The 15,017-nt window shown below is 34.2% G+C and overlaps 1 protein-coding gene across 16 annotated transcripts in view; it reads right to left on the bottom strand.

The window, feature by feature from the left end:
- PCDH15 (protocadherin related 15) overlaps positions 1-15,017 on the bottom strand; it is a 1,013,670-nt gene that overhangs the window by 946,464 nt on the left and 52,189 nt on the right. For 3 of the 16 annotated variants that reach the window (XM_063727642.1, XM_063727641.1, XM_054522570.2), the window contains one exon: positions 587-659. The exons of the other annotated variants lie outside the window; for them this stretch is intronic. The gene's annotated coding sequence lies outside the window, so the exon portion shown is untranslated. The remainder of the gene's footprint in view (positions 1-586; positions 660-15,017) is intronic. 16 annotated transcript variants of the gene reach the window in all.

The raw sequence follows: 15,017 nt of genomic DNA, 5'->3' as shown, positions 1-15,017 counted from the left end.
AGGCCACCCACAGATTATCTGCACGTTTATTAGATATGCACAACAACCTCAATTAATGGAGAGAGACTTTGGAAAGTTGGTAGGTTTAGAGAAGTACGATGCAGAAAATATATTTTAAAAATACCTGTTCTGATTTTGAAAGAACACATGAATTTTAAAATAACACTGAACATAGCAAACAGATGTATGGACCTACTTCTAGCATTTTTAAACTTTATATTTGAGCAGCTGTTCTGACTCTTGTCTGCTTTCATTAAAATATTCAAATAGTTCAGTTTAAGTGACATCAATTGAATAGTCTGAGATATTTTTCTACAAATTTTAAATTCTCCCAAAACTGTAAAGCTTTAGACAAAAATTATAAATAAAAATGATTTTATTTAAGTTAGGACACAAAATATGTAATTCAAAGTTAAATACTGTAAAAAGTAGACATTTATTAGCCAAACATTTAAAAAATAAAGATGCACTGATCCACAAAGAACACATAAACCATAGATGAAAATCAATATAATTTAGCCTATATGTTAAAAAAAAATACCCATATTCTTTCCAAGCATATTTAATTAAGAAAATCTACTCATACCTCCAAGTAGAGTGATTCATTCATCAGACTTCAGATTCATTAAAATCAATCCTTGATTTAGGTTTGTTAGCCACTAAAAGATATGAAAGTGGCAATCAGTCAGTTTTGATTAGCGTTCATTATGGTGCCTCTTTGACTTACGGCTGTTAAGTTTGCTTATTTTTGTTTTCATTTTCAGAAAAAACTGTTTTAAGCACTGAATATACAATAGAGTATTGTAACCAAAATGGACAACACATTTAGAAATATACTTTCTGAATGTCAAGATCTCGACTTTCCTTCCTTAAGTCAAACTGCATTTTAAAGTTATCCCTCTTGAACCGTTAGAAGCTGCAATAATCCTGTCAATCGGCAAACTGGAGACTGAATCTAACTCTGTAGCATGTGACCATAGACAACAGTATCATCACATTATTTCTCTAAAAAACAGCCACCTTGCTCTTGATAAATGCTGTAATTCCCATTTTAGTAGACAATCCTTCCTTTCAGAATCAGGTTTGCCATTTGTTTTTATCAATCACAAGTTTCAAATGATCAATAATCCATTAGAATTATTTTCAAAAAAGTAGCTTTTGGGAGCTGATTTCAACATATTTCTGTCTCTTTCACCCACCCTATCCCCCCACAAACCCAGCCCTCAGTATTTATAAATGTGCCCCGTGCTCCTTTCTTGATCATGCTATGACCATCACCAGCATTACACATGTTGTTGTACTTATCTTCTTTCTAAAAACACTTCAATCATCATTTAGTACAAAACAAAATTCGTGTTTCTAACAAAAACTCTTCTTCATCTCAGCAAAAGGAGAACTCTTTCCTCTGCAGTTGTGTGTAGTTTTTGTATGAGTTTAGTAAGATATATTAGACGGTACTTCATAGTAGTTATGTATGTCTGAATATACCTTCTACTAGGTTTTAAGGTTCTTAAAGACAGTACATCAGCATTTTTGAGAAAGAACTTTAGGCAAAAATTCATGTCCCATATTTTTGTTAGGGACTATGATTCCAGAGAATTGGGTGTGAGGGAAAAGGAGAGTGAGGCAGGAAGCAAGCAGGGTCAATACTGACAGTGCATTACTGAGCTGGTCACTGATGGCATCAGGTATAACGAATCACTTGGTTTTGAAGGACCATCTTCAAAAAGGTGAAATAATCTCCTTCCAGGGGGGAACAACATCATAGGCCAGCTTCTGTTTCTCTCTGAATTAAGGTTTACCAGAGGGAGCACTACCTTCCTGCACAAATGGATTGCACACTCATGATTGCTACAAGGGTCCCACAGCATTACATGTCTCAGTGGCAGCATTGAATTCTGCCAGAAGACATGAAAGCAGCACAGAAAGGAGCTAATGTTAGACCTGTCGAGTGCTTCACATGTGAAATTGGCCAGAGGTCACTCATACTCGTTGCTCCAGGTGCTGGCGCTGAACCAGTGGCTATCTGCCTTGGATACAGGTGACACTGAAAGAACCTGAAGTGGCACATAAGAGGTGTCTGATTGAGCATGTATTTGTGGTAAAGCTGTAACCATAAAACTGAAATTCATCTTTGAATCACACACCATACTACAAAATGGTGTATACATCAATTATTAAAATACTTGCTACATAAATAAGAGTGCTAAGCATGTATAACGGAAAGGTAAAAGTGAATGCTCACAATATAGGCGAGTAATCCTGCTTACAGAAAAGGTAATGGGTTAGTAAATTCCAAATGTTTGAAATTGAAAAGAGTGTTAGCTACTAGTATAAGTACAAAATTATACAAATACTTTGCCAAAAAGTCAGGGCCATTTTCTTATTCTAATTTTAGTGAAAACAGCTATGTGACCTCTCTGGGCATCACATTTTTTGTGAGGTCAAAAGAACAAATTTGATGACATTTAAGATTTTAGCCAAACTTTGAAACTGATGTGTTTGAAGTTCTGAATCTATGGCAAATAAATAATTAAATATTAATTTATTAAGTATGATTGAGAACAAATTGTGAGCTAGGCACCTCTCCAGTTGCGAAGAATATAGTAATGAAAAAGCAGATGTGAATACTGCCCTATTCGAGTTTAAATCCTAATGTGGAGAGTCACAAAGCAAAACAAATAAGTATGCAGTATGTTAGAAGTGGGGAGGCCAGAGAGCTGAGTTGCAATGTTTACTCGGGTGGCCAGGGTAAGATTCACTGAAAAGCTGAGCTGAAAGATCCAGCCAAATGGATAATAGGAGAGGAGAACTCTAGGCCATGGTCTGAGCAGGGGGTGAACTTCACATGTTCTGGAGAATAACGAACTCTTTGACTTGAGCCACATGATAGAAGTTAGAAACTGTTATTAGGATGATGCCAAAGAGTTAAAAAGGTCAGATCATGTAGCACCCTAGGACATTTTGAGAAATTTGGGTTTTACTCAGAATGAGTCATTGAGGATTTTGAGCAGATAAATGTATAGCTTGATTTAGGTTTATAAAAGGATCAGGATCAAATTGGCTGCTATACTGAGAATAGATTATAATGGCACAAGTGTGTAAACAGAGATATGGAAATAAATAGTTTCCAAAAGACACATCTAGCATAATATCTGTAAGGTAACAATGTGGCTAAAATGCATTTTAATTTAGTATTTTTATGGTCGTCAGGGTGGTTAAAAGGTTTTATTTATTTTAAAGTAGGTAAAACAACAATTTACTTTACAAACATGTAAAAAATAGCTAATAAAAGTTCTACTCAAACTATTTCAAAAAATTGAAGTGGAGGGAATACTTCAAAGCTCATTCTAGGAGGCCAGAATTACCATACCAAAACCAGACAAAGATGCAATAAGAATAATAACTATAATCCAATATCTCTTATAAACACAGATGCAAAAATCCTCAAAAAACACTAGCAAACTGAATTCAACAACACAATAAAAAGATATTTCACCATGATTAAGTGAATTCATCCCAGAGACACAAGTATAGTTAAACATATGCTAATCAATAAACATGATACATCATAACATAATGTGATACATAATATAATCATTTCAATAGATGCTGAAAAGGCATTCCATAAAATCCAACTTTCCTTCTTTAAAAAAAAAATTCCTTTGGTTATTATCTTGATTAAAAACACCTAACAAACTAAGTATAAAGAAGTATAACTCAAAACAGTAAGGGCCACATCTTACAAACCCACAGCTAACATCATACTGAATGGGAAAACACTGAAAGCCTTTCCTCTAAGGTCTGTAACAAGGCAAATATGGTAACTTTCACCACTCTTATTCAACATAGTATTGGAAGTTCTAGACAGAGGAATGAAGCAATAAAAGTGAATAAAGAACATCCACATTGTAAAGGAAGAAGTCAAATTGTCCTTTTTGCAGATGATATGATCTTATATTTAGAACATAAATATTGAAAAAAACCTAAGGATTCCACCAGAAACTGTTAGAACTGATCCATGAATTCAGTAAAGTTGCTACAAAATCAACATACAACAATTAATAACATTTCCATATTCCAGCAGTAAACAATCTGAAAACAAATACAAGAAAGTAATTCAATTCACACAGCTACCAAAAAACAAACAAACAAGCAAACAAAAACCTGGGAATAAATTTAGCCAAAAAAGTGCAAGATCTTTACTAGAAAACTGGAAAAGATTGATAAAATAAATTAAAAAGGAGACAAAAAACATGGTAAGATACCTCATGTTTTGGGATTGGAAGAATTAACACAGTTAAAATGTTCATACCAGCTAAAGGGATCTACAGATTCAATACTATCTCTATCAATATACCAATGACATTCTTCACAAAATCGAAAAAAAAAAAAAAGCTAAAATTTGTATGGAGCCACAAAAGACCACAAATAGCCAAAGCAATCCAGAACTAAAAGAACAAAGCTATAGTATCCAAAAAACAGCATGATGCTGTCATAGAAATATACACATAAGCCAATGTAACAAAATAGAGAACCCAGAAATAAATTCATGCATTTTCAGCCAACTCATTTCAAAAATGGTGCCAAGGACATATGCTGATAAACAAATACTTTTCAATGAATGGTGCTGGGTAAACTAGATAGCCACATGTAGAAGAATGAAAATGGACCCTTACCTCTTACTACATACAAAAATCAAATAAAAATGGATTGCATACTTAAATGTAAAACTTAAACTATAAAATAACTAGAAGAAAACATTGGGGAAACACTTCAGGACTTTGGTCTAGACAAAGATTTTTTGGGCAAGTCCTCAAAAGCACAGGAAACAAAAGCAGAAATAGAGAAATGGGATTACACTGAGCTAAAAAAATCTTCTACACAGCAAAGAAAGCAATCAACAAAGTGAAGAGACAGTCCACAGAATGGGAGAAAATATTTGTAAACTATCCATCTGACAAAGGGGTTAATAATCAGAATATATAAGGAACTCAAATAAGACAACGGTAAAAAACAAATAATCAAATTTTAAAATGGGCAAAAGATCTTAATAAATATTTTTAAGAGAAGATACACCAGTAGGTATATGAAAATAATGTTCAAAATCACTAGCCATGGGGAATGTAAACATAAACCACAATGAAATATCATCTCACCCCAGTTAAAGTAGCTATAACTAAAAAGACAACAAATAACCAAAGCTGATGAGAATGTAGAAAAATGTGACCCTCCTACACTCTTGGTGGGAATGTAAATTGGTACAGCCACTATGGAGAACAGTATGAAGGTTCTCAAAAAACTAAAAACAGAATTAGCATATGATCCAGCAATCCCATTCCTTGGTATATGTCCAAAAAAAAGAAATCAGAATATCCATGAAAAATCTGCAGTCTCATGTTAATTGTACTACTATTCACAACAGCCAAGATATGAAATTAATCTATGTCCATCAGCAAATGAACAGATTAAGAAAATGTAGTATATATACAAAGTGGCATATTAATACATTAAAAAGAATGCTACTCTGTCATTTGCAGCAACGTGGATAGAACTGCCGGTCATTAAGTTAATTGAGCTAAGCCAAATACAGAAAAACAAATATCCCATGTTCTCACTAATGCGGGAGCTAAAAAACTTGGTCTTCTGGAGATAATGACTATAACAGTGGTTATCAGGGGCTGGCAAGGGTAGGGTAGAGGATGGATGAAGAGAGATTGGTTAATGGATACAAAAATATATACAGATAGAAGGTACAATTTCTAGTGTTTAATAACACAGCAGGAGTATAGCTAACAATAATTTATTGTATATTTAAAAATGGCTAGAAGATTTGGAATGTTCTCAACACAAAGAAATGATAAATGTGTAAGATGATAGCTACCCCAATTACCTTAATTTGATCATTACACATTGTATGCATGTATCAATACCATATGTACCACATAAATATGTATTATTATGTACCAATATTAAAAGAAAAAATAAACAGAAATATATTTATACATTCTTTTTTATATACTAATATTTAAAACTAAACCATACTATATACTAGTATACGAAAACTATATATTAATATATAAAACTAATATAAATAAAAATAAAGCCATGTATACATATTTAGTAACTAAAAATGTACTCTTTCTCTTTCCAAGCGTTATGTTGTGTATTTCTCTCAATGCCATGAAATAAGTAATTTTTCATGTACAGATGAGGTCATATGGTCAAGGACATATAGCAAGTGAAAGGGAGGCTTACATATTAGTGAAGCATAATCATTGATGGCAGAAAAAAAATGAAGAATGGGGTGGTAGATTCCTATTACTGCTATTACCAATTACTACAAAATTGATGGTTTAAAACAACACAAATGTATCTTATAATTTTGGAAGTCAGAAGTAAAGAATAGGTCTCACTGGACTAAAATCAAGGTATTCACAGGGCTGTGTTTTATCTGTAGGCTTGAGGCAGAATCCATTTATTTGCCTTTTCTAGCTTCCTGAGGCTGGTCACATTGCTTGGCTCATGGCTCATGGCCCCGTTCTATGTTTAAAACCAGCAATGGCCACCTGAGTCTTTCTCAATTTGCATCATTCTGACTTCTATTTCTGCTTCTCTCTTTGACTTCAAAAGATCATTGCGGTTATATTGGACCCACCTCAACAATCCAGGGTAATGTCCTTATCTCAAGTCACTTGAGTGGTAATCCTAACTCAATCTTCAACTTTAATTCCCACTTGCCATGGGCTATAACATATTCAACAATTGTGAGGTATAAGACATTAACACCTTTGAATGTCTAATGTTCTCTGCCTACTGCAAATGGTGAGATAAATTTGAGGTGATGGGATGCTAGATAAGTCTTTTCCTTTCCTCATAACTTTTGTCAGAATCTATGTGAATATATACAGCAGAATATGTACCATCACTATTTCAAGGCTATCCTGTTTAATTTTTGTTATGAGGTCATTGACTCTTTATAGAAAACATCTAACATGCCAGCGCTTTGTCCTTATTATTGTTTTTATCTGTGTGGTCATGAAAGAAGTGGTCTATGTGGGAGACTTTTCCAAATTATGAATCTAGAATACCCATAAATATTTAGTCTCATTTATTCCTACAGTGTATATGGGTAAGTGTATTACTTTTCACAAGATGATGACTGGGGAAATTGGGAATACAGAACATGAAGACAGTTAGCATACGTGCCAGCCTAGTTGTTACCCCTCATTATATTATAGACTGGTAAATGTACCTACCTAAATGGAATGATGATGCTACTCAAGACTGAAGAAGGTAGCCTCAGAAAATTTTCTAATGTAGATCGTTGAATGTTGAAGACCTTGCCATGTTAAGTTATGTAGAGAAAAGTCCTGGAATACTGGCTTTCTCCTGAAGAGACCTTAGATTTCCACTGATGACATAGAGTGACATATCCTGAGTAAAGCTATAAGGATTATGGAGACTGCCTTTATACCAGCGTGAAGTCGGGACATGTCCTTTCTTCAAAAGTTTTTCTTTAAGGCCTGCATTCTAGAAAGGAGAGACAGTCCCAAGGGTACTTTCCTAACATCATGGTACACCAGCTCCTGTGTTAAGTTGGCAGCCTGGGGTTAGGGAAGAAGTCTTCATCACAAAGAATACATTACCCAGTAGGAAACCACTATGGAGATTTATGGACTTAAGTTATTCAGGAACAGTCATATTGCATACTGAGTTTCAAATGTCTTTGTGTAGAAATATTCATCAATGTCTTACAACATTCACCATAAGCTTGGTAAAAGTTACAAACTGGCCTTTATCTAACCATTTGAAAAAAGAAGGGATAGGTGTCCACAACTCAGTGTGAAGTGTTTAAAAGACAGCCATACAAGCATGAAGAAAGTCAGAAGTGAGTAACCTGCAGAAAAGTAGATAAAGGTTCTGATCTGGATCCAGATAATAAATGGAATGGCAAGTGAAAATCGGGATATATTTTGGAGAAGATAAATGTTCCTGGATATCTTTGAACATCTGGCAAATTATTAAGTTCTTATACATAATAAAGCAAGATTGTAGATTTGTCTTTTTATTCAGGCATTTGAGGAAAGTGTGACTTCAAGGACTACTGAAATCTGAGACGTAGGTTCTGGGTACATTAAGGAGAAGGTATAGTAGTATTGAAGAATATAAAAATATATTTAGGTCTCGTCTTGTAAGTCAGTACTTCTCCTTACATTAACTATATGATTCCTTCATTGTGGATTATTATTCCATCCAAAATTTCCTATTTAATAAACCACATTTGTTTCATGCAAATATGAAAAGATGCCATAATTGGAGAAAAAAGTTTGGAGATCATGAAGATGCAAACAGGAGTATTTATTAATACTTTATTAAGCTTATATGAATACACTAAAGTATAGTTTTAATTTGGCTTCTAAGTATACTTTATACAAATTACCACCACTTGAAAGAAAAAAAGAGAGCCAGAGATGAATATATACTTTCCAAAATAATATAGAGGCACAGTAGCATCCTTAACATGACATATACTGTGCTCCTAAATACTGCTCCTAAATATTAAGGATAACATGCTAAAATTTGTCTTTATCCCCATGTTTTGGGTTCTAAAATATTAGATTTAGAAAAAAGAAAAAAAAAGAAAGTAAAAAGAAACCACTCTAACACAAGGAATTTTATTTTCATAAAACATCCATATCCATATATTTCATAGGCAGTTTCCGAAATGGCTTTCAGTGATCCTCTTCTCTTAATATTCATATCCTGTCCTTTCAGCTGGATAGTTGGCTTGAAATTAATCACACTTGAGCTTAATCACTTCCAAGTCTAGATGACAAAAGCCTTTGACTTTTTTCTTGCACATTCTTTTTTGCCTTCTTATTTATTAGCCCTGTCAAAGCTGCTTCTATGTTGTGAGATGCTTTATGGATGACATCCATGTGGTAAAATAGTGAAGTAGGCCTCTTGCCAACCACCAATTAGGAATAGCCATGGAAGAACTGAGTCCCACCGACAGCTACTTGAGTGACTATAAAAGTGGACCCATCACTGGTTGAACCTTGGGATAACTATAGCCCAATTGACACCTTGATTTTAGCCTCGTGAGATATTCAGAAACAGAGGATGCAACTAAGCATTGTTTGAATTTCTGACCCATGGAAACTGAGATAATAAATGTTTGCTGCTTTATCCAGTAAGATTTTGAATAATCTGTTAAACAAATAAATAGTACACATACATATACAAACTTGCAAGATAAAACATAACTTTAGAGGAAAAAAGAAATCAAGCAAGAACTAGATGCAGTTAACATAAACTAAACTCAACATATTTCATTACAGCATGTGGAAATTGTAAAGTATCTTTTTCTTATATATGTTAAATACTCAGTAAAAAATTAGAGCATTGCTGAAATCTGTATACTGAAATTGAAAAAGACAAAGAAAACTTACAGGATGTATGGGAGGTGGTGAAAAGATAATTAAAAGATTCAAAATCAAAATTTATATAACAGAATTTGTATTTTAAGAAAAATATAAAGCGTTACAAAAAGTATGCCTCCTTCTCTGGCAGTAATTATTACCCTATTTGCTATAATATAATAAATAAGGTTTTGAGTAACAATTTTGTGGCAGATTTAAGCAACAATCCATGTAAACAGACTCCTGGATTTCCTTCGATAAGGGAGCAGGAAATGACAATTACATTCTTCAGCAAAAACATTTTATCTTTGTTTACAGACATTTTGTGTGTGTGAATGTTTCTCACAAATTGCAAAGGCCCCCCAGTCTTAACAAAGAATTTATGTGACCATTAACTATATTTCATACATAACATATATTTTATGACATGAAATTATATTCTGAATTTAGATTTTTATATTTTGTTAATTACTACTTCACAAGAAGGGGAAAAATAAAAGATCTTCAAAAAGCAATTATAGCTCAATGATTTAAATCAATTCACCGGGTTATGGTTGTGGCAGATAATAAAAACTTAAATTCTTCTTCCAAAGCTAAGTTGATTACTTTGAGTACCTACCTGTGTTCTTCCAAAATTTTATAAATTACATGTGATTGGAGTGCAGATGAAATTTAGATTGCTGATTGACTTTAACTATAGGAAAAACTATTCAAAGAAAAGATTAAATGAGAACCAAACCCTTTTACATACACACAGAAAAAAACATGAAAATGAAAGTGATCTAATCAGAAGTATTACAAAAAATAGACAAGAAAAACCAACAGTTATATGATCTCCCTCATAATGGTAAATTCTCTCTTTAAGTAGGCATGTTGCTATTGATGTATGCTGAATGAATGCCTTTTAGTTTTCCAACATAGCAAATCTGACACTGAACTTGAAATCAGTTAGACTGGTAAGGGGTTTCTGGCTGGATTCCACATAATGTTGTTGGTTCATGGGATTTCCTTGGTCTAGCCAGGTTTAGAAACTGTTTAATCAGTTAATACTGGACTGATTATGTTAATGAAATGGGGGAGGGTAAAACTCACTGATTTAGAAACTGGATAATATATAAGTGTATAATATAAAATTAATCTGCAGGGAAGGCCAGAGTGCTTTCAAATGTAAGCCAGTACATTTCTTCAACAGTTTCCAAATGTCTGGGAATTTTAATAACTAATTATAGCATTAAGTGAGCCAAGAATTTTAGAAAGGAATATACTTTTATTAGATATTTTCTTGAAGATGTGGTAGTCTAACAAGGAACAATTTTAGATAATAGGAATACTTATTGGAATAGTAGTCAAAATCTCCTTCCTGAACAGTGAGATAAATACTTAAAAATTTACTGAATCCTTCATTCATAAATAATTCTTATTTTCCACCTATTAATTTGTTAGGTGATTGAATGTTATCTTGCACTCTTATGTACAAGAGGGTTTCTCAAACACAGCACTATTCGCATTTTGGGCCCACCTTGTTGTGGGGGTGTCCTATGCATTTTAGGTGTTTAACAGCATCCTGGCCTTTTTCCACCTGCTGGATGATTCGCGCCCTCCTAGTTGTGACAACCAAAAATGTTTCTAAGCAGTGTCAAATGTCCTTTTGGGGGAAAAATAATTGTCTGTTGAGATATACTGCTCAAAAAGAAAGAGGGGAGGAGAGCAGGGAGTGGTGATGGTTAATGGGTACAAACATACAGTTAGATGAATGGATAAGATCTAGTATTTGATAGCAAGAAAGAGTGACTACAGTTTGCATTTATTTACATTTTAAAATAACTAAAAGAGTGTAAGTGGATTGTTTGTAACAGAAAGAAAGGATAAGTGCTTGAGGTGATGATTACCCCATTTACCCTGATGTGATTATTATGCATTTTATGTCTATATCAAAATATCTTATGTACCCCATAAATATATTCACCTATTATGTATCCATGAAAATTAAAAATTAATGAAAAGTTTCTATGACTCATGTGCAAATATAATTATAATCTTAGTGGTCACAACCAGTGTATATATATTTTTATCCTTCTTGTGTCAGGGTTCCCCAAGACCACTCTAAAGTCTGATGATATACATATTCACAACTATGGTTTATTACAGTGAAAGGCTACACAGCAAAATTAGCAAAAGGAAAAGGCTTACGGGGCAAAGTCCAGCGGACACCATGTACAAGTTTCCAAGAAACCTCTCCCATTTGAGTCACACAGATGAGAGTACAGATGGTCCCCAACTTACAATTTTTTTGACTTTACATTGGGTTTATCAGGGTATTATATGCATTTGTGACTTACAATATTTTCAACTTACAATGGTTTTATAAGGTGTAACACCACTGTAGGTCAAGAAACATCGGTGATTCATCAGCAATGAGTTGTAACACCAGTTGTGGAATGTCCTCCAGATAAGTTCATTAGAGACTTAATGCTCACTGCTTAGCACATACCACATTTCCAGACTTTCAGAAATAAAGCAATTGTTTAGAAAAACCATCATTGTTTTTACAAACAGTTTAGGTACCACACACCATGCTTATCAGTTAGGGAATGATGAGAACCCTTTCAGAAATCCAAGTTCCCAGATGACAGCCACTGGTCAACCTTGCAAAAAGATCATTCTAATCACAGAAGTCTCAGGTCTGTTATGTTAACCCTTTCTGTATGCTTTCCTACAAAATATTTTGTGATATGTCAGCTGCATTTTAGGCACCCAAAGACTTATAGAATAAATAGGTGAACTAATTAATCAACCAGTGATGTTTTCAGTTAGAATTCCTTAAATGTCTCTATTGACACATTTTTTCCTAAGGACTCTTACACCTACAAAGAGGAAAATGTTCCACATAATAAAGCATAACTACAGTTTTCTAATAGAGGAAAAGTTTAGTTAATCGAATTGTACCAGCATTAACCTGCATTTCCAGAAAAATCTTCAAACAACTCAAGATCCAATGGGAGGAGCTCATTTTCAGTGAAAAGAAAATGTTGTATGGTAATATTCTGGTCAATGTAATTTCCAAATGCAATCACTAAGAGAAAGAGGAATTTAAATTTCTTGAATCTAAGACTCCATGAACAACCATTTTCTGTCAAGGAGCCTATATTATTTTTAAAAATAAAATCACTCAACGGTTACGTTATTATTTGAGATATGGAGTTGTCTAGAGCCCTTCACTCAAGACGAACTGCTTTAGATTAATAGGATGCTTTCAGAAAATAAACTTCATGTTACTTTTGAGAAAATATAATGCACATTATTTTCATGATAATTAATGGTGAAACACCTCCCATAACCACACATTCCGCTTTTATACACGTGATACAATTGTTAGTTTAGATTTTATCACTGAATTACTGTCTGGTCATCACCCCTTCTCCCATCCTGAATATTTAATGAGAGCAACGTCTGTGCTCTTTTTTAATTCCCATTTGTCTCTCCACAACCTTGCACAGGATATAGTAAAGAGTAGAAATACAAACTACAATCAGAGAATGCTATAAACACCTCTACGCGAATAAACTAGAAAATCTAGAAGAAATGGATAAATTCCTCGATACGTACACCCTCCCAAGACTAAAGCAGGCAGAAGTTGAATCTATGAATAGACTAATAACAGGCTCTGAAATTGAGGCAATAATTAATAGCTTACCAAACAAAAAAACCCCAGTACCAGATGGATTCACAGCCAAATTCTATAAGAGGTACAAGGAAGAGTTGCTACCATTCCTTCTGAAACTATTCCAATCAATAGAAAAAGAGAGAATCCTCCCTAACTCATTTTATGAGGCCAGCATCATCCTGACACCAGAGCCTGGCAGAGACACAACAAAAAAAGAGAATTTTAGACCAACATCCCTGATGAACTCGATGCAAAAATCCTCAATAAAATACTGGCAAACCAAATCCAGCAGCACATCAAAAAGCTTATCCACCATGATCAAGTGGGCTTCATCCCTGGGATGCAAGGCTGGTTCAACATATACAAATCAATAAACGTAATCCAGCTTATAAACAGAACCAAAGACAAAAACCACATGATTATCTCAATAGATGCAGAAAAGGCCTTTGACAAAATTCAACAACGCTTCATGCTAAAAACTCTCAAGAAATTAGGTATTGATGGGACATATCTCAAAATAATAAGAGCTATCTATGACAAACCCACAGTCAATATCATACTGAATGGGCAAATACTAGAATCATTCCCTTTGAAAACCGGCACAAGACAGGAATGCCCTCTCTCACCACTCCTATTCAACATAGTGTTGGAGGTTCTGGCCAGGGCAATTAGGCAGGAGAAGGAAATAAAGGGTATTCAATTAGGAAAAGAGGAAGTCAAATTTTCCCTGTTTGCAGATGACATGATTGTATATCTAGAAAACCCCATCGTCTCAGCCCAAAATCTCCTTAAGCTGATAAGCAACTTCAGCAAAGTCTCAGGAAACAAAATCAATGTGCAAAAATCATAAGCATTCTTATACACCAATAACAGACAAACAGAGAGCCAAATCATGAGTGAACTCCCATTCACAATTGCTTCAAAGAAAATAAAATACTTAGGAATCCAACTTACAAGGGATGTGAAGGACCTCTTCAAGGAGAACTACAAACCACTGCTCAATGAAATAAAAGAGGATACAAACAAATGGAGAAACATTCCATGCTCATGGGTAGGAAGACTCAATATCGTGAAAATGGCCATACTGCCCAACGTAATTTATAGATTCAATGCCATCCCCATCAAGCTACCAATGACTTTTTTTTAATTGAAATTATAGATTTCTTTATTATTATTATTATCATTATTATTATTCACAGAACTGGAAAAAGCTACTTTAAAGTTCATATGGAACCGAAAAAGAGCCCACATTGCCAAGTCAATCCTAAGCCAAAAGAACAAAGCTGGAGGCATCATGCTATCTGACTTCAAACTCTACTACGAGGCTACAGTAACCAAAACAGCATGGTACTGGTACCGAAACAGATATAGATCAATGGAACAGAACAGAGCCCTCAGAAATAATGCCGCATATGTACACCTATCTGATCTTTGACAAACCTGACAAAAACAAGCAATGGGGAAAGGATTCCCTATTTAATAAATGGTGCTGGGAAAACTGGCTAGCCATATGTAGAAAGCTGAAACTGGATCCCTTCCTTCCGCCTTATATAAAAATTAATTCAAGATGGATTAAAGACTTACATGTTAGACCTAAAACCATAAAAAACTATAGAAGAAAACCTAGGGAATACCATTCAGGACATAGGCATGGGCAAGGACTTCATGTCTAAAACACCAAAAGCAATGGCAACGAAAGCCAAAATTGACAAATGGGATCTAATTAAACTAAAGAGCTTCTGCACAGCAAAAGAAACTACTATCAGCGTGAACAGGCAACCTACAAAATGGGAGAAAATTTTTGCAATCTACTAATCTGACAAAGGGCTCGTATCCAGAATCTACAATGAACTCAAACAAATTTACAAGAAAAAAACAACCCCATCAACAAGTAGGCAAAGGATATGAACAGACACTTCTCAAAAGAA

Source organism: Pongo abelii, chromosome 8, assembly GCF_028885655.2.
Source record: "Pongo abelii isolate AG06213 chromosome 8, NHGRI_mPonAbe1-v2.0_pri, whole genome shotgun sequence".
NCBI lineage: Eukaryota > Metazoa > Chordata > Mammalia > Primates > Hominidae > Pongo > Pongo abelii.
This window is presented reverse-complemented; position numbering and strand designations above follow the sequence as displayed.